The sequence below is a fragment of the Hemiscyllium ocellatum genome, unplaced genomic scaffold, assembly GCF_020745735.1.
Source record: "Hemiscyllium ocellatum isolate sHemOce1 unplaced genomic scaffold, sHemOce1.pat.X.cur. scaffold_306_pat_ctg1, whole genome shotgun sequence".
Lineage (NCBI taxonomy): Eukaryota > Metazoa > Chordata > Chondrichthyes > Orectolobiformes > Hemiscylliidae > Hemiscyllium > Hemiscyllium ocellatum.
The window spans coordinates 400,125-424,980 of record NW_026868298.1 but is presented as its reverse complement, the minus strand read 5'-3'; positions in this window follow the sequence as shown (position 1 = coordinate 424,980).

Sequence of the window (24,856 nt, the reverse complement as noted above, 5' to 3'; positions counted from 1 at the left end):
CCAGGCCAGAGAAGTAGCCTTCACCTGCAACTCGTACGTAGTGAGAATGCATGAGATAGCTTGCTCACAAGAGGAGGAAGCTGATGGAGATTGTGAAGAGCAAGACTATGGATTTCTTGCGATTTGCCATCTCCATATCACCACGATTGTTGGCACCACGGAGCCTCCTGCGTGCTCTGATGGCTGCTAAGATGTGCCTTACGGTCAAGTTGTTCAGAAGCTCGAGAAGCAAGAATGATAGAAAAGGTGTTAACGTGTGGTCCACCAACTTATAGACTTTCAAGATTGGCCAAGTATAGAAGATCACACGAACGTCACAAAACCAGCCCATTGCATTCACAGTGTACAAAGGTTGATAGATTAAGTAGAAAGGGACGTTCTTGATAGAGCTCAAGGCATAGATTATCCATTCACCAACGATGCAGTTTTCTGTTGCAGTATCTGACTTTCAATCTCTGACAACAAATGGCTACAAAGCTGTTGAAGGTGAAGTCACGGTCAACCAGACTGAACCATCCCGGCTGCAACGGACCAGCACTGCACCGAGTCTGCAAGCAAGCGTGGTGGACAGGTAACTGTCCTGAAAGTAAATGCGTCGAATCCGTTTCAGGACAACAGCAGTAATGATGACAGTGAAGTCACTCACTGCTATTGCCACCAAGTAACATGTGCTGAACCGGGAAAGTCCAAACCGTCCTCGGGAGAGGATTGCAATTGCTATCAAGTTTGCTGTGAGAGATATAGACAGAGATATATTATGATGCACATGCCACAAGCTTTTGAATCATCGAATGTATTGCTCAAGTTTACCCTTCAATATTCTAGCTTTGTCAAATCCATTGCTAAATGTTCGACATTCAATGCTGAATTAATTACTTTTCAGCACATGGATCAACGCAAACTACCCCTTCAAAAATTCAACGCCTTCCCCCACCCCACCCCACCTTTGACAGTGAACCAAACCTCAAGCCTAGCTATCAAAATAACCATCTGCAAAATGCAAAGTATTTGCTGCAACGTTTTGATGCATACCATGTCCCATCCAACCAGCAACACTATGTTTGGTGATGTAAAAAATTTCCACATCCAACAGCATTTCAATAGAACTTTCTAACTTTCCAATTAATCTATATCCTCATCACGGCAATCAGTGTCATGTATTGTTACTAACTGAGGTTGCAGCTTATCGCTAAATCTGTCATTTCTTGAATTCCTGATATATGTCCAAAAGTGGTGGTGATGTCTTCCATTGCCTATACCATATATTGTGTGATTTCAAGTCTCAATACCTCCATCGTTCCATCTTATTTCCAATTATCTGTGTAATGTTATTAAATTTTCGAGCTTTGTGTACTGTGTTCGATTTTATCCTTATGTCTTTATGGTGACCTTCATTTGTTTATGGTCTCATGAAAGAATCCTTCGTATTTAAAGCAATCCTCTATGGATCAAGTCAAACCCGACGATTTCGAATAGACATCAAAGGTAAGCAAGCAAAATTCATGATGTCAGTGTCAACCACATCAAACACAAGTAAAGTAGGCTGACCCATTAAAAAACCCATACGGAAAATACTCCATTGGTAACATTTTGAATGCATCATCGATTTTTAAAAACAAATTGAATTTCCACTCAATTCCTCAACCATTTCTGAAATTCAATGGTTGAGCATCAAATACTGCAACGACCACATGCCGCGAATGAATAAAGGAAGTCTCCAGATCTCATTAAAAATCTCCATTGAGAACGTACTAGACTGCAATATTTGCATCGGTCTAGAAATCAAAGTGTAGATTGCTATGCCAATAAACTAAATTAAATTTGATCTCGCAACCATCAAGTGGAATTATTGTAATATAATATATGCACAGCCCCGTCGTAATCCGTGTTTCTGCATTATGATGAGATTGCTTTGTGCAACACTAAAAACTAAAACACAATGCTCTGAAAATAATGGATTAATGTTAACAGAACCCATGTAATTTTAATTTTTATTTTAACCTTAAACTGTATCATATCATAGAATGAAAACATATAAATTACCACGTGGTCACATTAACATAAAATTGAAAAAAAATATCAATACATAATAGAACATGAGCTTGATCATGAAAAGAAGACACAACACTTTCATAGCTAAAAAAACCCAAAGTTTTGGAGTTAACGTTATTTACCAGGGGCACCAATAAGTGCGAGAATGGAGTAACAAATGGCAAATAAGTGGGCCGTTTGCTGAACCGTGCATTGTCTTTCAAAAATTGGGAGTACTCCCGAGGCTTCACACGTTATCTCTGAGACGCAATCAAATCATCCCTCATTTATTTAAGCAAGTCCACAGGGGCAAATAACTGACAACACCTGCAGTCAGAATATTTCATTGAACCAGCGTGTTAACGCACCCATGTGTGCCCAACTCTTTTTCACATCAGAAAGATGAATAACCTCAAAATACGTCTAAGTAAATTTAATGTTGCAAATGCCACAATTGCCACAGATCATGCCTGCATGAATCCATACATTAGAATCGCTTATGTTACATGCTGATACGTGGCACTATCATTATTTTTTGTTTCTTCTCACCTTTGCGATATTCACAATGAATGCAATTTTATAGGTATCCGTCCACAGTAGTATTTGTTTCGTCATCAGGTGTTCGAGTGTTTTATATGATTATTTTGCCCAATGTCATTATTGACTGAAAATCCGCAGCATTTATCCGAGTTGACTTCTGGCTAATTAGGAATGGGCGATAACTTCTGCCATAATAACGAAAACACAGCTGCCAGAAATGACGAAGAAAGAAAAATCGAACTATTGCTCCTGCTCTATCTGAACTTTCACAGCGAATATGTATCTTTAGTCATAGTCTTTAACACAAGAAGGAGACATTCGTCATAGATCCTCCTACTGTGCCTTTATTTGGGTTCTTATGTGGAAATATTCAGTTTGCAAACAATGCTATGACGTATCAGTTAAATACATAAATAATTATGACAGCCTGGCGTGGTTTGCCAATGACTGCTGCCGATGAGTGCGTCAGTTGTGCAGACAAACTACCTGAACCTAACCAGGGAGAGTTTGATGTATCATCAGACCTATCAAAAGCGAAAGATTCACGAAGATGATTCCTATTTGATAGAATCTGAACGCTCTCACTTGATTATTTACCAAATGGGAAGCTGGACAATCCAAGCTCGACATGCTCTACAAGAAATGACATGAGAGCTGGTCTGAAATACAATAGGGAGTCTGGTCTTGGTTTGCACAAGGGAGTTACCAGGAGGCCACTAATGAGTTATATTGACACATGGTAACTCAACGTAATTTGTACTCTTTGTTGTGGTGTTCAACGTGAGAACATAAAGTTTGGTATTGCTTGTCTGACTGCGAGCACGACATTAAATTGCTTACGATATTAATATGAGGTTGAATGTGCATACACGGGAGCTGGCATGGGAACATATTCTGCCTGTGGAGTCTACAACCCTTCATGCACCCTCACTAATGACGTGCAAAGTCCATGTATGCACTGTTATAGCTTGAAAGTCGTTTAGCGTGCAATAAGCATACATGTAGTTTCCAGGATGTCGGCTTGTTCACTGAACTGAAAGGTCCATTTTCAAACGTTTCATCACTGCATGTGGTAACATTTAGTGGATTTCTGGGCGCATTTTGTCTGCTTGTTTGGATTTGTTTCTGTGAAATCTGCGGACCATATTCAATGACCTCCACCGACACACACATTGAGTTCGACCACATCTACCGCACCTGAGAGAAAGAACATGACATGACACTACCACAGGAAATGACGTCACCATAGGGAATGACATTACTAATCCAACAAAACCCAAGTATATAAACAGAAAGCAGGAATTATCAACACTTCTTCGCCCGGAGACCCACTGAAGATGTTACCTAAAATGAAGATAAAATCTCCGGAAAAGAACCTTCCAACTCATCTAGAAAACCTACATCCAGAACCTCAACATGAGCTAAAAATCTTCTCAAAACCCGAGGTAGAATCCAGCAATGATATGACATCTACTTCTCAAAACACCAACCAACCTGTTCGTCCAATATTGTGAAGGAATATATGAAAAAACGCTAACTGGTGACATGCTCTCCTCAAACATCGAATCAGAAACATCAAAGCTGGCGTTTCCCCACAGTCCATTAACTGCCCATTTAGTTGCAATATGAACTGGCCTATTATTATTTATCACCATATATAGAAATAAACCCTTTTCCAAACATCCTTGTCTATTATTTATCTTCAAAATGATTTTGACGTCGGTAAACATTGATTTCCAGCATTTTAATATTCAGATTTCCATCATAATTTCTGTTTTTTATTCAGGACATGTTCATACCAGTGATTGCAAAGGTATCAGTTATTTATCCCCAACACCCAGTTTCAAATTGGTGATGAGCTGCAGGCCATTGTTTGCATAACTCTCAGCCTTCCAGTTACGCAGGGATTTCTGACCCAAAGGCAAAGAAGGTGTAGTTTCAAGTTGAGCATGCATTTTCATGCTCTTGAATTTGTGTATCATAGATTATATTTTTCCGAAAAGTGCCGTGAAAAGGAACATAATGAACATCTGAAAGACTTTTTTATGTTGTTTTCTTATACTGCTACAGTAGATTGAATGTGGTTGGAGTGACCACTTATGCCCATGATGATTGTAATGCAGGTTCCTTTCTCCTGGATGGTGTCAAGCATTTTTGACTGTTACAGTAGTTACAAATAAGCAGTGAAACCAGAAGCATTTCAATATGCTCTTGCTTCCTGCAGGTAACAGAAAATGCATTTGGGGATCAAGGGATGACTTATTTGCTGTAGTATCCATAGTCTTTGTTACTGAATGATCTTCTCTCTTTTGTTATTTCTTTCTTTATAGCACACTACAAACAAGGCTCGTCGAATTGGGGCTTGGGTAAGGGAAACTCCCACCGTGTCAAAAGTGGGAAACACAACATTGATAACGATGATGAATGTCAAAGGGCGATGATTACGTTCGCTGTTGTGTAGCTGGTCATTGCCTCACACTGGACTGGCACGAACGTTACTTGAATTTATTTACAAAGCTGGCATTGTGATGCTAAATCTCGTTTAACAACATTTTGCTGCCATGCTTTTTTTAATAAAAATGTCGTGAAAATACTGGTTCTAAAATTTCCGGGCTTAGAAAGGTTTCAGTGCCAATATAATTATGGTTAAGAGATACCGCCTCAGTTAAAAGGGTTTCACGTTAAGAATAAAAAGGCATGTACACAGAAAGTGGAGTGGCTAGTTCTCCCATAATTGGTTTGGTCCGGCTTTTGATTCAAAGCAGTCGGGCAGTTATTAAAGCTGCTGGGCCCAAAGATAGAGGTATAGGTTGATCCTCTTCTCGCTCTGACATCTCTCCTGTTAGATCCTGTATATCTATTTACTTTCTGTGCAAAGGAATGCTTATAGGGATTATTGCTATGATTGGAAACAACAACATTAACTTGAAATGTTTTGTTGGCCTTTTGGTTGAGTTACGTTATTCAGTAATAGGTTCTCTTATGTTTGTGTTTCGTTCGGCAATCTTGTAAATACATTTTGTTTTGTTTGAACATACGTGGTTTAATCAATCCCATCCCTCCTGGAATATTCGTGAAACTGTTGCTTAACACAGCTAGAAACGTGAAGGTCTGAACTACTTTATTGAAATGTTACGAGGAGTCTGGCCTGGTCCATGACAACTTCGACCAAAGCATATGTCAACATTACCAAGACTTTTATGTGTACAAAAAACAGGACAGATACATTCAGTAAAGTAACCTCTTCCCTGTTCTCTCGATCATCTGTATGGTGATGGAATGCATTGTCACAAGTGCAATAAACCAGAACACGGAAAAGAAAATCCCACTAAATGACATGCAGCTTGGTTTCCGCTGGAAAAACACAGCTTCTGTCTTCAATATCACCTTGATTGAATCATTGATGTAAAACTCAGCTTCAGATGTGAATGAAAAGTACATCAATTTGTCATTTTATCGGCGGATGATTTCATCGAAACTGTCTAAATCTCCTGTCTAAATATTAATGTAGACATATTAAATCTCCCAAAACCCTGCTCTGATCTGATCAAGTACAAGAAGGTGAGAGCTTTTGACGTCATGTCACAGGTCCGACTACCAAATAATTGCCTTTCCGGTTGGAACCCTCACATTTTGTAGGAAATATTAACTCTTGTTTGAGGACATGCTGTCGTGGCCCAATTGTTGAAGTGATGAGTTACGAATCCATTAGGACAGCGGGTTGCATTTCATCAGATCGCAAATGTCAAGGGACTTCCATCTGTGTTCATTTTGACAGACTGAAAAACCATCTGAACCAACGCCCATTTCTCTCAGGTCCAATCATTTTTTTTTGATAATCAGGAAACTCGAGTTCTGAACCAAAAGGGTACCAGAGTCAGAGGGACATATTTTGACAGATCCCCTGAGAGTTCCATGTGCTTCACATCGGCAAGGTTCTCCAACAAAAGGCAGATTTAGGTGGAGCACAACCTACTTCTCCAGATAATGAGAATGTTTTGTGGTCAGCTGGGATATGGAAACGACAGTGAGCTGAAATATTTCCACTCCCAGCTCTTGTGCAAACTTTAATTTCCAAAATGCACCGACCCAAAACCTGCAGTTTCCCCAGAGGATGAGAAAGGAGTTTGATAGCCTGGAACTTCCCTCCAGTGCAATTGGCGATTAAGAGGTAAACTGATTGCCATGAGCATTTGAAAGGTCAGGACACTCAAGCGCTGGAAACTGCGACTGCATGTGATGGATCCTTGATATCCTTCATCGAGACAATGTCCCAAAGGTTTATTTTTCATGCCGTGTAAACACACTGACAGGGAGAATTTGACTTGGAGGCGAAATGATCGCAACTGAAAAGTTAAAAACGGAGTCAATGAGAGAAGAAAGAAGAAAGTCGTCTTTTTCCCAGATAGCTTCCCGGTGAGGATTTAGTGCTCTCAGATCCACAGTCAGTGTTCCATTCCCGTTCAGGGAGTTCCAATTCATGAATTCTACTAATTTCTCATGAAGACACTTGTTATGAGGTTGAAGGCGTATATTGTACCTTTAAGAGAGTGTAAATGCTGTTCTGAACTGAGAGCTTACAAATATCTGCCACATGACTAACTAGCAGTCTCACCGTGTTCGGCAGATTTGGCTGTGAAATAGATACCTGAGATTGTTACCTTTTAACAATTCGGTCTTTCCTCTGCCTCAGGAAATGCAAACCCAATTTATGGCTTGTACCAAAATCCAGGAATTAGACTTTCCAGTGCTGGAGGCATAAAAAAGGCAGGTAGTTTCAAAGTCAGACAGAGTAACTGATATCAAGAGTGTAACTCTCAACGAAACACTTCGATCCAAGGTATTTATTTTAATTTGAAACATATTTGCAGGAAAAGGACGAAGTTGATGCAAGGAGATCTTCAGCCAGAAGAAGGAAGATACCAACAACCACAGCCCCTGCATCGATTTAAGTTAAGTTGCTATAATTTCAAGAAGTGTTCCATTGGAACTGGATAATTTTATTAAGTTAGAGTCAAATAATTAGCAGTTAAGAGAAAGCAAGGGTTGATTTGTGAATAGTTGTTAAAATGAATAGAACCGTTTTCTTAAATCGTGCAATTTTGGAGTTTTGTATCATTCATATTTTAGCATATTAAGAGTCTAGATGAGGTAATCTGGGTGTTCAGTTTAATTAACATAAGGGTTCACTGAACCCTATCCCTGCTTTATTTATTCTCTTAGAATGAGTGTCTTCGTAGGATTATTTAAGTCACGACTGTTACCGCGATCCTATTCGATCCGAATGCCGGGCTTGTGTGATCGACAGATTCGGGGTCGTCTCACACAAAAGAGCCAATTCAACGCTCGAAATGAAGAGAAAAACCTTCATGATGCTGGCGGCTACGCCTCCTAGGAATCTTCAGAATCCCACTCAGTCGCCTGGTACCGGGAGGAGCCCCCAAATTTACTGTCGTGGAAAATAAATTGACTTGACTCAACTCTGAGCAAGGGCAAAGAAAGGAGCTTTATTTAAATTCAGCAGAATTGAGCCCAGTACTTTCGTCTCAATGCCTCAATGTCAGGGTTATCTGAGCATTGTTCAGATACTTGCCTTATACTGTTTCTTATCTCACACTCAAGGGAAACGACTGGGAAAACTCAAGTTGTTGTTCTCTCATCCCCTGGTCTTGGACATAACAGATTTTTTCTGCTTTCACTGTGTCCGACTCTCGCAAGATCGAGTTGAATGTTTGCAAAATTTAAACAGCGCCAAGCTGGCCACAAACCTCACCAAAGTATTGTTTACAAAGCTCAGCACACCATTAAATGTTCCAAAATCATTCTCTTTCAAATTCTACACTAAATGGATAATTTTCCATAACAGTAACTAATAGGATTCATGATGGCACAGCGATAGATGTCATCTAAATGGACTTCACACAGGCGTTCAACAAGTTTTCCCATGGGAGACTGATTAGCATGGTTAGATCTCAACGAATATAGGGAGAAGTAGGCATTTGAATATTGAACTAGCTGAACGGTAGAAGGAAGAGTGTGGTGGCCGAGGGTTGCTTTTCAGACTGGAGGCCTGTGACCAGTGGAGTGCCAAAAGGTTCGGTGCTGGGTCCTCTACTTTTCGTCGTTTTTATAAATGATATGGATGTGATCATATGAGGCATAATCAGTAAGCATGCAGATGACATCATCATTGGGTGTGTCATGGACAGCAAAGGAACGTTACCACAGATTACAACAAGATCTTTGTCAGATGGGCCAATCGGCTGAGAAGGGGCAGGTGATTAATTAAGGTGAATGCGAGGTGCTGCATTTTGGGAAAGCAAAACTCAGCAGGACTTTTCCACTTAACGGTCAGGACATAGGGAGTGTTGATGAACAAAGAGACCATGGAATGCACGTTCATAGCTCCTTGAAAGTGTAGTCGCTGGTAGATAGGATAGTGAACAATGCGTTTGGTATCCTTTGCTTTGTTGCTCAGAAAATTGCGTCCATTTTGCGGTTGTCCTGGACATTGCTTCGTCCCCTTTCGGAATATTGCGTACAATTCTGATTTCCTTCCTACCTAATTCATGCGGTGAAACTTGAAAGGGTCCAGAAAGGATTTACAAGGATGTTGCCAAGGTTGGAGGATTTGAGCTACAGGGAGAGGCTGAACTGGCTGGGGCTATTTTGCCTCGAGCGTGGGAGGCTGAGGGGTGACCTTATGGAGGTTTACAAAGTTAGGAGGGTCATGGATAGGAAAAATAGCCAAAGTATTTTCTATGACGTGTAAGAGTCCAGAATTAGAGGGCATAAATTTAGGGTGAGAGTTGAATGATATAAGAGAAATCTCAGTGGCAACTTTTTCACGCAGAGGATTGTACGTGTATAAAATCAGCTGCCAGAGGAATTGGTGGGGGTTGGTACAATTGCAGCATGTAAAATGCATTTTGAAGAGTATATGAATAGGAAGGGTTAGGAGGGTTATGGGCTGGCTGCTGGCAGGTGAACTAGATTATTTTGGGATATCTGGACGGCATGGGCGGCTTGGACAGAAGGGCTAGTTTCCTTGCTGGATATCTCTATGATTCTACGACTGTATGACTAGTGCACCACAGATCACACCAGATGGCCGCCTTTCCAAAGTCTGTAATTTCCCTCCTACCTAGTTGATGAAGCCCTCCCAAACATCTCGTCCATTTCCTGTACCTTCACGTTCGAAACACACCCCTCCAATGCCAAAAAAATGGACAGAGTTTCCCTGGTTATCACCCTACACCCCCAGCAACCTCTGCAAATAACGTACAGCCTTGGCCATTTATGCCACCTACAAATGGAACACAACACCAGAGATATTGGCCATTTCTTTTGCCACCGCAGGAATTGCAAAACCTGCGCCCACGCATGCCGCCAACCAGGGTCCAAAGCCACAAAGCTGTCTTTCACATCATTAGACTTTTACCGCCATTTCCATACATGTCAGTTACTGTATCCATTGCTCCAGATGCATTCTTATCTGCGTTTCGAAGACCGGATGCTGACTCGAAGAGCGCTTCAGGACTCCTGCACCAAACATCTCATGGCCAAAAACTTCAACTACACTCCCACTCCACTGAGGACATGCCGGTCCTGGGCCTCCTCCATCGCCAATCCCTCTTACCACCTGACTTTTGAGAAAATACACCTAATTTTCAGCCTCGGGAACAACCACGCCCATGGCATCAATATAGATTTCACCAGTTTCCCCATATCCCGTCCCCCAACCTAATCCCAGTTCCAAACTTCCATCTCAGCACCACGCTCATGGCTTGTACTACCTGTCATCCTGCTTCACTCTGACTTATCACCATTTCCCCCAGTTCCATCTACCTTTTGCACTCTCAGCTGCCTTTCCCCCAGCCCCACGCCCCTGCCATTTAATCTCTCCACCCGCGAGTCTCAATCCCTCAACACTAATGAAGGGCTTTTGCTGAAACTTCGATTTTACTGCTTGTCGGAAGATGCCTGAACTGCTGAGGAAAACGGTCCTGACTAATCTCCAGCATCTGCAGTTCTCACTATCAACTACTTCATGGAAGCTGTATTTTGAGTGTCAGCTTCATTGTATTTGCGTATTTCACGCTCTGTCCGCCCAAAAATCTCAGGCACGACATCTGACCTTGTTCTTGATTGCAGATGCTGCTTTTCATATCCTGTTTTAATTATGACATTTTTAATATGTAACTGTTATCTCGATTCTGTACCTTCATTCACAGGGTTATAACTGATCAACTGTGCATTAGCAGCAGTTCGCTGCAATTTCCCACATATCAAAAAAATCTCCACATTACTATTGATTCCTACAAGAATTCACTGTGCAAGAATGAGAAAAGAACACCTTTAGTAACTTAAGATCAGTTGATGTTTAAAATCCCCATCTTCAATTGCTGCAGTCAGATCGACTCGACCCGTCCTTCTCCTGAGGGGTGCCGTGAGTTTATAAAATAGTCAGACACAGATGCATGGGTTTCAAGCAATAGATTAAACATTGGTGTAAAATTTGCCAACTCTTTTATTCAGTTATGTTCGAAATGTTAACAGTTCTTAATCATACCAATCTAATTCTAGACTCCTCCTGATTATCCTCGCTGCAGTCCTGCCCATTCCCCGTGAGAATTTGCTGTCTTTTGTTTGGTTAAAGATAGTTCCTTACGGGAGAATGTGTCACTGTATTGATGATGTCAAAATGCAGCGCCATTATCCGGGACACATAAATCGTTTCATGTCCCGCTTTTCCTCAACGAGTAACATGTATCTAGGTCCCATTCCAGTGCAGGTTCACTGTGAATTCACAGGTTCTTTATTTCACATATAACACACCATATCAACACATTTACTGAAAGCTAAACATCGTGGTATGTCAGAAATTCCAGGTGCATTTATTAAAATGAATGGCAGTCACAACAGCTGTCTCCGTGATCCTGCTCTAATTGGTCGTGACGAGATTATCAAATATAGCTTCCGAAAACATAATTTATTGGCAAACAATCGAAATATCTTCAAGGAGGCATATCAACTTGTTCAAATCATTTCACCTTTCTCGACTTTAATTGTAACCTGGGCGGATACTATATTGAAAGGTTCTTCTAAAGTACATACGAAACAAGTTCTTTCATTGTGATTGTCACGTTAAACAACTATTTCATAACTTTATTTGTAAAACAGGAAGTTCCTTGGTAGATGTTAACTTGCATGGTTATTGGGATAGACCAACGCCTGACACTTGCTCTAAAGAGAGCCAGTATGACCCAAGATTCCTCTGCTCCTCCACACTGCCTGGAATCCTTTAACCCTGTGTTGTGCATTGGAAGTCGCACTTCCAAAGTGAACGACTCCACACATTTTCGGGTTTATCTCCATCTGTCACATATCAGACCAGTTCTGCAAACTCGCAATGTTTCATTGCAATCCACAACAGCCGAATACACTATCGACAACTCCACCAAACTCCATGTCGTCGGCAAAATTACTACCTCACCTTTCTTCTTCGTCATCCAACGTATTTATAAACATCGCAAAGAGCAGACCTCCCCTAACCAATCCCTAAGGAAGTTCACTGGACACCGACCTCCGCGATGTCCTATCCAATAATCTGCAGTGTACACTTGATGGTCACTGTTTGTGAGGAAATGTTTTTATCTAATTTATTAAGCCTACTAAAATACAAGTTGACAAATGTAAATTAACTGAGTATGTCCTGCATTATTTTACCGCTTTGGAAAGTTAAGGCAACACTTCTGTCCCTAATTTATCATCCTACATTAAAAAAAGTAATCATGGTGAAGGAAGAAACGGAAATCAATCTGTACATGGGATAGATTTATTGAAGGATGGAAGCATTTCATATTTGTCGCTCCTGTCTCTTTATGTATTCTCCATTCATCAATACGTTTACTTATCATTGAATAAAAGTAACAGCTATAGTCAGTGTTATAAAATATTTATCATCTGCATGGCTGCCAAAACGTTACAGCAAATCGGATGATTGTTTAAGTCATGTCAACACAAGGAATGAATGAATGGCTTCTCACCGGTGTGAACCCATCTCTCACAGCACTGAAACTTCTGAACCTTAGCTGCCCCAGCAACTAAGAGTAGCCTTTTCTACACACACAGCATTTTTCCTACAGAGTGGTGCAAGAGTGGAATGAGCTGCCAGAGGGAGGGGTAGAGGCTGGTACAAGTACAAAGTTTATATTGCATCGGGATTGGCAAATAAATGGGAAGAGATATTGGCCAAATGCTGATGAATGAGATGAGAGTTATTAATGATATGCTATCAGCGTGGACAAGTTGGACTGAAGGATCTGATTCTGTGCATTCTATTTCTGTGACTCACTCTCTCCCCCTCTGTCTCTCTCTCGGTCTTGTCTCGCTGCGGTCTTAAACCATTTCAGACTGGGAGGTAGGATTGGGGCTGGGTCAGTGGAATTTGGATTCCTCCAACTTCTAACCATTTTTACACAATCATATCACTGGGGGTGGGTAAACTGAAGTCTACTCCAGTACTGGCAGACTTCGAGTTTGTCGCATGCAGTGAAGGTGTGTATGACAAAGATATGGAGGGTGTGTATGATGTAGAGTGGGAGGATGTATGAAAACATGGGGAGGCTGTGTGAGACCATAACAGGGATGATGTAGGTGACCAGACAGGCAGTGTATGTGTGACAAAAACAGGCAGGATGTCCTCAAATATGAGAGAAGTTTGAGATAATTTATTTATGTTCGGATTTGCCATTGAATGTTTTGATGGGCAGTTTGCATATCCAGCTGCCATTTTGTTTGTTTCTGGAAATATAAGCATGAAATAAATTAAATATGATCCCTCAGCGCTGACCCTCCGAGAGCACCCACTCTCCCAAAACTGAACGGGCGATGATGACACTTACTCAGCACTGAACCTGTGACAGTACCCTCTCGCTCAGTCCTGACCCTCCAACAGTGCCTGCTCCCTCAACACTAACCCTCTGAATGTGCCCACTCCCTTAGAATTTACCCTATTACAGTAACCGATCCTTCAGCATTAACCATCTGAGAGTTTCTGCATTCTCAGTACTGATGCTCTGACAGTGTCATCTCTCACAGCACTGAACCTTCAGAAGCGCCTGCCCTTTCAGCACTGACCTTTTGCACTGGAAAGAGAAAGCGCCGTTCTGTCAGTTCAAGCCCTCTGACAATGCATGCTTTCTTGGCTCCCTCATTGGAGCCTGGTCCTGGTGTACTATTTTACTCACTTGCACAGTGTTCAGAAGTTTCGAAGCAACCAAACATATCATCTGTGAATTGCTGAGCCAAATAATAATAGCAGTCTCCTGCGAGTGTGGGAAACAGAGGGAGGTGAGCAGAAAAACTATTTGTCCCTATCAACTTTGATGAATCCTGCCTCATCCTCAGCACAGGTCCATAACCTGAGGCCAGACTACCTTTTATAAACAGTCATAGGCCACATTGGATTTGTTACTGGGTAATGGATTGGCCCGGTGTTAGATGTGAAGGTAGGTGAGCAATTTAGTGATCGTGAACACAGTTTGGTATGTTTACTTAAGCAATAGAAAGGGATAGTTATGTACTGCAGGGAAAGAGTTATATCTGAGGGAAAGGCAATTAGGATGACATTTGGCAAGATTTAGTTTGTACTAGATGTGGTAGGAAACGGATGGTATGAGACAATTGAAACGTGGAGCTTATTAAAGGAAACGATATTGCATGTACTTGATTAGTATGTACCTGTCAGTTATGAAGGAAGTTGTCGAGCGAAACAGCCGTGGTGTACTAAAGAAATTGAAGCTCATGTCAAGAGAAAATAGAAGGCTTATGTTAGGATTTGACTTGAAGGCTCAGTTAGGGCGATTGAGAGTTACAAGTTAGTTAGGAATAACCTGTACAGAGAGTCCAGAAGAGACAGGAGAGGACATGAGAAGTCGCTTGTGGATAGAATCTTAGAAAACCCTAAGGCATTCTACGTGTATATCACGAACCAAAGAACGACGAGAGTAAGATGAGGACTAGTCAAAAATAGGAGTGATGAATTGTGTGTGGAGTCAGAGGAGATAGGAAGGCGCTAAACGAATATTTTTCGTTAGTATTCATATTGGTTTAACACAATGGTGTCGAGGAGAATCTGAGATACAGGCTACTAGACTGGATGGTTTACAATGCGGATTACAAGGAGGACTTGTTAACAATTCTGGAAGGGGTGAAAATAATTAAGTCCCCTGGGTCAGCTGGGATCTATCCAAAGTTTTCCTGGGAAGCCGGGGGGAGATTGCAGAGCCTTTGCCTTTGATCTTTATTTTCGATATCGTCTACAGGAATAGCACTCGAAGATTGGAGATATCAAAAGTTGTTGCCTTGTTGAAGAAGGCTAATATAGATGACCCAAGTAATTATAGACCAGTGAGCCTTACCTTTCTTGTAGGAAAGAATATGGAACTGAGTATGAGAGATAATAATTCAGCCAGCAACAACTTGATTTCAGAGGATCAACATGGTTTCGTGAGTTTTTCGAGAAGGTGACCAAGCATGTGGATGAGGGTAGGGCACTTGACGTGGTGTACATGACGTCTGTAAAACCTTTGATAAGATTCCACATGTTAGGCTGTTGGAGAAAATGCAGAGGCATGGGATTGACGATGATTTCGCAGTTTGGATTCGAAACTGGCTTTCTGTGAGAAGGCAGCAAGTGGTAGCTAATGAAAATATTCACCCTGGAAACCGGTAACGAATGGTGTGGCACAACGATCTGTTTTGGGATCACTGTTGTTTGTCATTTTCGTAAATGAATAAGACTCAGGCATAGGTGGATGGGTTAGCAAGCTTGCAGATAACACCAAAGGTGCTGGAGTAGTGGGCAGCGTGGAAAAATGTTGCAAGTTGCAGGGGAGTTGGAATAATTTGCAAAATTGGTCTTAGAGGTGGCAAATAGAGTTCAATGCATCTAAATGTGAAGTGATTCACTTTGGGAACTATAACAGGAAGGCAGAACACTGAGTTAATGGAAAGATTCTTGGTAATGTGGATGAGCAGAGTGACCTTGGAGTTCACGTACATAGTTTCAAGCCAGGTTGATTTTTTTTTGGATTAATAACCGTGTGGAAACAGGCCTTGCGGCCCAACAAGTATAAACCGACCCTCCGAGGCGCGACCCAGACAGACCCATTTTCCTACACTTACCCCTTTAGCGAAACTGCACATTTTTTGGATTGTGAGGGGAAAACAGAGTACTAGGTGGAGACCCACACAGATTGCTGCTTGAAGGAGGAATTGAACCCGCGTCACTGGTGTTGCAACGCAGCAGTAGTAACCAGTCTGCTACTGCGAAAGAGTACGACGTCATCTGTTTTTTTGGTGGAGGATTGAGTTCCTGAGCATGTCATGCTGCAACGAAACAAAACACTTGTGTGGCTCCACTTGGAATATTTTGAACTGCCTGGTTGCTCCATTCCAGGAAGAATGTGGAAACACTGGGAAAGTTGCAGACGAGATTTAACAAGATATTGCCTGTTCTGAAGGAATAGTCTTATCAGGAAAATCTGAGAGACTTGGGTCTGTTCTCATCGGAAAGAAGTCTGAGAGCAGATTTGATATAGAGTTACAAGATTTTTGCAAGGTTTGTGAAGATGTGCAGCTCAGGTTGAGATTGAGGGTGCAGGTCTGCTCGCTGAGCTGTTGGTTTGAATCAAATCTACAGCTCTGCGATCAAAACTACTCCAGGGAGTTACAAGATGATAAGAGGATTAGATAAGGTAGACTGTGGAACTATTTTTCTTAGGAAGATGATGTCAGCTTGTACGAGAGGTCATAACTACAAATTGAGGGTTTATAGGTTTAAGCCGAATGTCAGAGGTAGGTTCTTTGCTCAGAGAGAAATAACGGTGTGGAATGCTCTGCCTGTCAATGTCGTTATCTCAGCTAAATTATGGAGATGTAAACAATCCTTGGATAAACACATGGATGATGATGGGATAATAAAGGAGGATGAGTTTAGATTAGTTCACAGGTCGGCGCAACATTGAAAGCCAAAGGGCCTGTACTGCGCTGTATTGTTTCATTGTTTTATGTTCTAAAGCTAAATCTCCACTTCGGGGACCTCCAACCCCATGGCATCAATTAAGATTTCACCAGTTTCCACATTTCCCCTCCCTCCACCTGACCTCACTTCAAATCTTCCAGCTCAGCACCGTCCTTATGACCTGTCCCATCTGTCCCACTTCCTTCCCACACATGTGCATCACCCTCCCCTCCAAACTATCAACTCTGCAACCTCTTCCGTGCACCTGTTGCATTCCCACCGACTCAACCTGTCACTAACCATTTCCAGATTCCACTGTCCTCATTGCAAAATGTCCTCCCACCTGTTTTGTATCGTCAGTAAAACTGGGGACATTTCACTCTGCCACTTCCATCAAGTCATTAAGGCAGATATAAATAATGGAAGTCGTATGACTCACCATTCCAGCACTTTGCTAATTACATTTTTACAACTCGAAAAATACGCAATAATCCAGATTCTGTATCTTCAATTAAACAACGGACAATCCTGGACTTTTTTTTTAACTTTTCACCGTGAACTCCGACCTTGTGCAATGGCTTTTTATACGGTCTCTTATGGAATGACTACAAACATTTGATCAACTCTGCTTGCAATATGATCAAAGGATTCTGACAAAGTTGTCAAGTGTGTTTTTCCATTCAACAAATGATGTTGACTCAGTTTGACTCTAATCATCTTTTCTCAACGTCCTGCAATTTCTTTCTTCACGATTGTCTCTCGCAGTTTCCAAATGACAGATAAGATATTGGAACAGATGGAAGCCATTCGTCCCATTAGGTCAGCTGCAAGATTTAATGAGGTCACGTCTGATTTGGTTAATTCTTAATGGTACTTTTCTGTCTTATCCCCATTCTTCTTGATTCCCAAAGTGACTAATTGTGCGGCCGTCTCAACCTTGATTATACTCAGCCTTGACAGCCCTTCAGTGTAAAGAATTCTGCAGATTTGCTACTCTCTCAAAGACAGAATGTCCTCCTCATCTGTGTCTTAAATGATTAACGGTTCCCCTGAGATTAGCCTCTATATATTCTTCGCACATTTCGTTTTTCATTAAATATCTTTAGCCCCAGTCTTCTGGAAACTGACACTGATCGTTGGCAACATTTCCTCCACAACATCAACCCGCCCCATCCGCACTGCGCCCTCCCCCATCATTATAAACAGACCATAAAAACTCCAGTTAACCTTCTTTGTTCCAAAGAGAAGAATCCCAACCTCAGTAATTTCTCGACAAAAGGGGTTTGCTCATCGCTGGACATCATGCAAGGCGGAGAATTGCGAAGCGGTTTGGGGAAAGTATCGCCAGTTGGCAGCTTAAACAAAAACAAGGGAAAACAACAGTGAACGCATGTCTCCAGCTTTGGAAAACTTTAGAATCTCTTTGGGAAGCGAAACCACAGGTGAATGAAAGGTGTATTGTCCCACTTAACACAGCCAGTCTTTAAGAGGCCACGACTGTTAATTCTGTTGTTCTCTCGACATGAACCAATCTGAGACATTGAAAGGAGTTTCATTCCTGCGCGTCAGGAATTCAAACTTCGCCACGGCTTCAAGACCACGGCACGGTGGTTCGCACTGCTGCCTCACAGCGCCTGTAGACCCGGGTTCAATTCCCGACTCAGGCGACTGTGTGGAGTTTGCATGTTCTCCCCGTGTCTGCGTGGGTTTCCTCCGGGTGCTGCGGCTTCCTCCCACAGTCACAAAGATGTGCGTGTCCGGTGAATTGGCCAAGCTAAATAGCGCCTTGTGTTAGGTTAGGTGTGGGGGTATGGGTGGGTTGCGCTTCGGCGGGTCGGTGTGGACTTGTTGGGCCGAAGGGCCTGTTTCCAACGCTGTAAGTCTAATCTAAAAAAAACCACGATAAGACTCGGGTACAAACAAGTTAAGAAAAAGCCTCGAAGAGAGCAGGACTCCTGTTGTAGAAAAGTTGGTTGCTGTGACGTGGATGTGTTTCGAGCGGGGCAAGGATTGTTGCCATTTCACAGGCAGTGAATGTCCCAGGATTTATTTTGCAAAAGAAAAACTGATACAGGACATCAATCACTTCGTGAACGGCAGGCTGAAGTTTGAATTCGTGAAAAGCCTGTTTTTGGATCTTGCAACGAGACAGTTCATCCGTCTCTGTTGCGTAATTGGTCAACACGTTCATCCATTAACCGAACAGTTGCTGGTTTGGGACGTTCTAGGGTCAGATCTCTCACTGGTCATACTTCATTGGTTTTCTTTCCTGCACAGCTCTGGGTTTTTAATGCGGTCAGGAAAATGTTCCCCAAACAGGAATCTTATCCAGAATCGCAAAGGAATTTCTCTATCGTTTTAATGGCTAATGCAAAGGCCTGTGGATGTTGGGAATCTGAAAAAAAATAGAAAATTCTGGGGAATGTCAACAGGTTTGTCAGTACTACTGGGAGAAAACGGAGTTCTGATAACGTTCTGAAGAAGTTTTGAAACATTTAATCGCCTTTTCCCAGCCCAGATCCTGCTCGACCTGCTGAGTATTTTTCTGCATTTTCCGCCGTCGTTTAAGCTGAATATAGACCCACGTTGTCCCGACATTTCATCGATTTGAAAGCTGTGGGTTTTGAATTCAAATAAACCAAACAATAATTCACTTCTGCCAAGCTCCCCATGGACAGAGATCTGGAAATGAAAACGCTACCCGCCCGTTCGTAGTTGTGGCCGAGTGGTTCAGGCGATGGATTAAAAATCTATTGGGGTATTCCCATGCAGGCTCGAATCCTGTCAACTACAGGGAGTTTGGGTCGCCGTTCAGTTTTGGAGATTCAGATCACGGCGGGGAGAATCACTTGTTCAAGGTCATGAATGGTGCAAATCTCCAGTTCACTCAATGAACTGCACAGATGCACACTTGCATTGCCAAATTTGTTTAGACTCGTTATGACACAGCGTAAACCCTCCAGCTTACGATAAAACCAGTAACACAGAAACGATTTGTGCTGTACAGGAATCTGCAACAATTCGATTGGCCAAGAACTACACGAAGTGAAAATTCATCACTTCATTTCTAAAGTAAAAAAGAGATTAATTAAGAAACCACGATTTACAATGTATTTCTATTACACATTTTGATGCTCCATTCGATAATGCTATTCAGATAAATCTCCCAGTTAAGGTTTACAAAATAGCACTTCATCAAAACCAGGCAGCTATAGGTTCTTGTCTTCGGATCTTCCTGTCTCTTCTTTGTCCCTGTTAGGAGATTCTGTTTCAAAGATCATGGAGCGAAAAGTTATTTTCCACATATATATTTTTTCAAGAAGATTGTTACATGCGAGGTCTTGGCAGTCCTTCTCCTAACTGTGCAATGTCGCCCATATCATATCACAGAAATCTGATTAGATTAGATTACTTACAGAGTGGAAACAGGCCCAACAAGTCCACACCGACCCACTGAAGTGCAACCCACCCATACCCCTACATTTACCCCTTAGCTAACACTACGGGCAATTCACCTGACCTGCACATCTTTGGACTGTGGGAGGAAACCCACGCAGACACGGGGAGAAAGTGCAAACTCCGCGAGTCAGTCGCCTGAGGCGGGAATTAAACCCGGATCTCTGGCGCTGTGAGGCAGCAGTGCTAACCACTGTGCCACTGTGCTATCCTGTTTTTTTTCAAAGACTTTCAAGAGACGCAATTAAAATTTGAATTGACATTTATATATTTTCCTGATTAAAATTTAAACTGAGTGGCCAAACTCGAACTATTTATGTCTCCAGGCAAGGAACGAATTGAATTGTTCGACCCAGGATTACGTCGTTGTCTTATTGAGAACACTTGTTTCTGTGTCTGGTTGTTCTGCTGCTTTTAAATCTCTTAAACGTGCACTAATGTGTTTAAAACACCTCGCCTCTACAGGAAACAATGAACCATCATAATGAAGATATGTTTTCATTTTAATTTTTAAATACTTTACCCTAACATATCGATAAATTTTATACAATTTAGACTTAGATTTTTCTATATATATATATAAAACATGTAAAAAGACAATCTCATCTGAACACCATCAGTTGAACCTGCGATAACGTGTCTGTGATTTCATTCTACTGACCCACAACATGTACGATTTTTAAAATGACTGTCTCTTCCATAAGAAGCCAAAGAAATAGTCTCATATTACTACATATATCCAAAGTTTTAGCGGATTGTGGTCTGTGTACATAACCTCTCCGATCCATTGTTCGTGGCACATACATTAAATTTGTAACACCAGTACCAAACTCAAAACTTTTTTCGATTATGGAGCATTTCTTCTGATAGATGTTGATTTTCTATGAAAAGTTATCAACTGGCAGTTCTTCCCCATCCTCATTTTTCCCGTTGGAGTACACCTCCAACACTAACGTCACGACCATCGACGGCTACTTTAAAAGGTTTTTAGACGTTTGGTGGAGGTAATACTGGTTTGCTGGTTAATATGGACTTCAAATGGTCAATTATCACGTGGCATGCTACTGTCCACCGAAACACTGTATTCTTCTTCAGCAAATCGGTTAATGATGCCACTACACTAGTACAGTTTGGAAAGACTTCTGATAGAGTCCGCTGAGTCTGAAGAATTAAACAAACTCTTTCTTCGAGGTTGATCATGGCAATTCCGCAGAAGCCTTCGTCCTCACGTTCCGGAGGGTGCTAAACCTGCCATGACCGATCTTACATCCCAAGAACATCACCTCTGCTTTCGTGAATTATTTTTTCTTTATGTTTGTCATCAGGTTTGCTTTTCGTGGTCGTTCAAAGAGCTCTGCAAACAGTCCCTTGTGATCATTCCTTGAATTGCTAAGGATCACTACATCGTCCAAATAGATTACACAATTTGTCAACCCGGCCACAATCGTACAAGTGTCTTTGGGTGTGGCGGGCTTGTTCTTCATTCAAAAGTGCATCACTTTAAACTGATATAGCTGATATGGAGTTACAAGCGCAGAGATTTGTTCACCAACTTTGACAATGGTACCTTCCAGTAGCCACGCATTATGCCCGAATTGGTGATATAACTGGCTTGTCCGACTTTCTGGATGCAGTCCTCCAATCTAGAAATTGGATATGAGTTCGATTTTGTAACGGCATTGACCGTTCCATAATCCGCACGAAATTCAACACAAATCATCGGGTTTGGTAACTAAGACAATCAGCGAACTCCACGCGCTCTGGCTTGGTTCAATGATGTTCTCGTCAAGCACGGTGTTCACCTGCATCTTGTCCTGTCAGCCTTTGAGATAATTAAGTCGAGAGGGAAGCTGCTTTATCGCAGCAGAATTCCCTACATTTACTTGGTGTTCAATTGCTTTCGTTCTCCCCATGTGATTCTTGCATTTGCCCTGACTCTGTAGGAACAAAAAAATCTTCCAACAATTTTCTATGCTCCTGAGACAGACAGCTTTCTAATCCATCCCACTCCTCAAGGACTTCATCATTTTAGAATCTGTTTTGAGGTACATTAAAATTCAAAGCAACTGAATTCGATTCCTCACTCTGCTGGGCAGTAACGAACAACTCTTCCTCCAGTTCTTCCTTTGTTGTGTAATACGTTTCAACATGTTCACATGACATACCCAATACAGTTTTATTTTCTATCTGACATCTTTGCTAAATAGTTCAACTGACTCAACTTTTTCACAGGGACCACTAAACCTAACTTTAAAGGGATCACCTATGATTGGTAACAGTACTGACAAGTTATCCCAGTGGGAAAACTTCTGAGTCCCAGATTTTTATCTGCCACCTGCGTAATTCTACGCTGTGCCATCTTTGGGTGCTGTTTTGCTGAATCACCGACCAAATTTAGTCTCTCCCTCACTTCCGATGCATGATTTAATTGTGTGATCTTCGACTTTGACCCTGTCATTTGTTTCTTTAATTAATTCCAAAGTGCAATCACTTCATGTGCGAATATGACCTAAAAAGGAATTGACTAAGTGGATTCGTTTGGAACATTCTTAATGGCAAACAATACGAATGGGATATCTTTTTCCCAATCATTCGGGTAATCTTGACAGTATGCTCTCTTCATGGTCTTCAAGGTCTTAAGCCATTTTTGTAAAGCTCCCAAGGATTCAGGAAAATATGCACTAGATTTAAAATTTTGTATCTCAGCTATCAATAACCTCCTTAAACAGTCGAGCAGTAAAATTTGACCCTTAGTCCGACTGAATCTGACTAGTTAGGTCATAGCGTGTGAAGAAAGCTACTAACTCCTCTACCAGAATTGTGGCCTTGATACTCCGGGAAGGAATTGCCGTTGGAAATATGGATAGCACATCCATTGTAGTCAACAAGCACTGGTTCCGACATTTAGTTCTCGGGAGGGGATGCACGCAATCAACTATAATCCACTTGAAAAATTCTCCAACTGTGGTAATTGGCAACAAAGGCGCGTTTTTATTGCCGCCTGAGGCTTACCTGCCATTTGACATGTATGACACTGTCAGAAAAAGCCAACCACATCCCGTGTGCATTCCAGGCTAGTAGAAATGTTTAGTATTTAGGTTGTGTGTTTCGTAAACCTCGATGACCCCCTTTTGGTAGTTCATGTGCTGCCCATAACACTTCCTCTCTATGTGGTAGCTGCAACACAGTCTTGTGTACTTTGGCCCACTACACGAATCACATCAAGTATTGTATCAGCTGACCTAAACTCAACTCCTTCATCTTTCTTTTTACTTGTCACTTGGTGCTGTGACGATTGAGAGTGGGATCTGCTTAACACACAGTCTGGGAAAATAGGAAGACATTTCTATTTTAACTCCTCAGTTTCTTCGTCTTCCTTGGGCTTCTGCACAATAAGGGGAGTCACTTCCAAATTGGATCTTGCCAAATTATTTCCAAGCACAAGCTGAATTCATGGAACTGACACTCCGTCTATCACACCCAGCGTAAATTTCCCCGGCCTAAATTGGCGCTCCAACCTGATCTTACATAAGAGAACGCTAAATTTCTGCTCATGCATCCCACAAATTACGACACTCATGGGAAACAGATACAAAAGGGTACATATTCGCCCATCTCTTACTACCAGCGACTGGTTAGATGCTGTCACTCTCAAAATTATAGCTTCTTGTCTTCTTTCCCCTTCTTTCTGAGTAAACAGTACCACAGCGGCAGATTCTTTGTAGAAATCAGTTAATAACTGCCTAACCAGCCCCTGCCTAGGCTGCACATCCGTCTGCAGCTCCTCAGCTCTTCTTGTGCTCTCCTGTATTAGCTTCATTAATGCCACCAGTTTAGCTTCTTTAAACACTTTTATTCTCCACAACGTCTTTAATTAACGACAAGTACTGTGTCTTTCCGTATTCAACTTTGCCAGAATGGAAACAGCTGAGGTCTTTCACCTCCTTTCGACTCTCTTGGAGTTCTTTTTTTCCTGCTCTAATATCTTCCAAGTGCAGGAAGCTTCTTGGTTTAGTAATGCAGAATCTCCCCTTCGGCCAATTTCGATCCTTCACAAGACGAATATCTGTTCAAAAGCTTGTCTTGTGCACCAGCATGTACTCATCTATTAATTCTGCTCCCCTTCTGACTTTCCGAAATCTTTTTTCCTCCACGTGAATTCTTGCAATCTCTGAAAGTGTGTTTTTGAACCCCTCCAGCAGAATTATCTTTCTAATAGCCTGAAATATCCTCTCTTTATCCAAATAAGAATCCATCCATCAAAAGTATTGTGTTTATTTCTTTTTAACTCAACACAAGTCTGACATGTGTTTCAGAAACGTTCTCGATTTACTTCTGGTACCAGTTCAGAAGCACTGAAAGTAGCTTATTTTATTCATTCATAATCTTTTGACACCTCACGTAATATCATACCAAATCCCTTACTCGCTCTGACTTCGAGTTTAGTCTGAACTCGCATTACCCATCAATCGTCGGACCATTCCATCTGCCTAGCCATGTTTTTGATTGAAATGAAGAAGGCTTCAACATCATCCTCATCAAAATGTTGCGGAGTTGTGACACATTTATATATATCATTAATTTCTCTTTTAATTTCCATCCTGCTAACTTGACTTTGCTGACAAAGTCGCAACTTCTCAAGTTCAAATTTTCTCTCTCCTTCTCACTCTTCTCTGTTCCTTTCTTATCTCCCTTTGCTCATATAAGAAACTCCTCTCTCTTTTTCCTCCCTCTCTATCTCCATTCTCTCTGTTTCACTGTCTCTCTCTCCTTCTCTTCTCTAACGTTTTCTCATTCTTC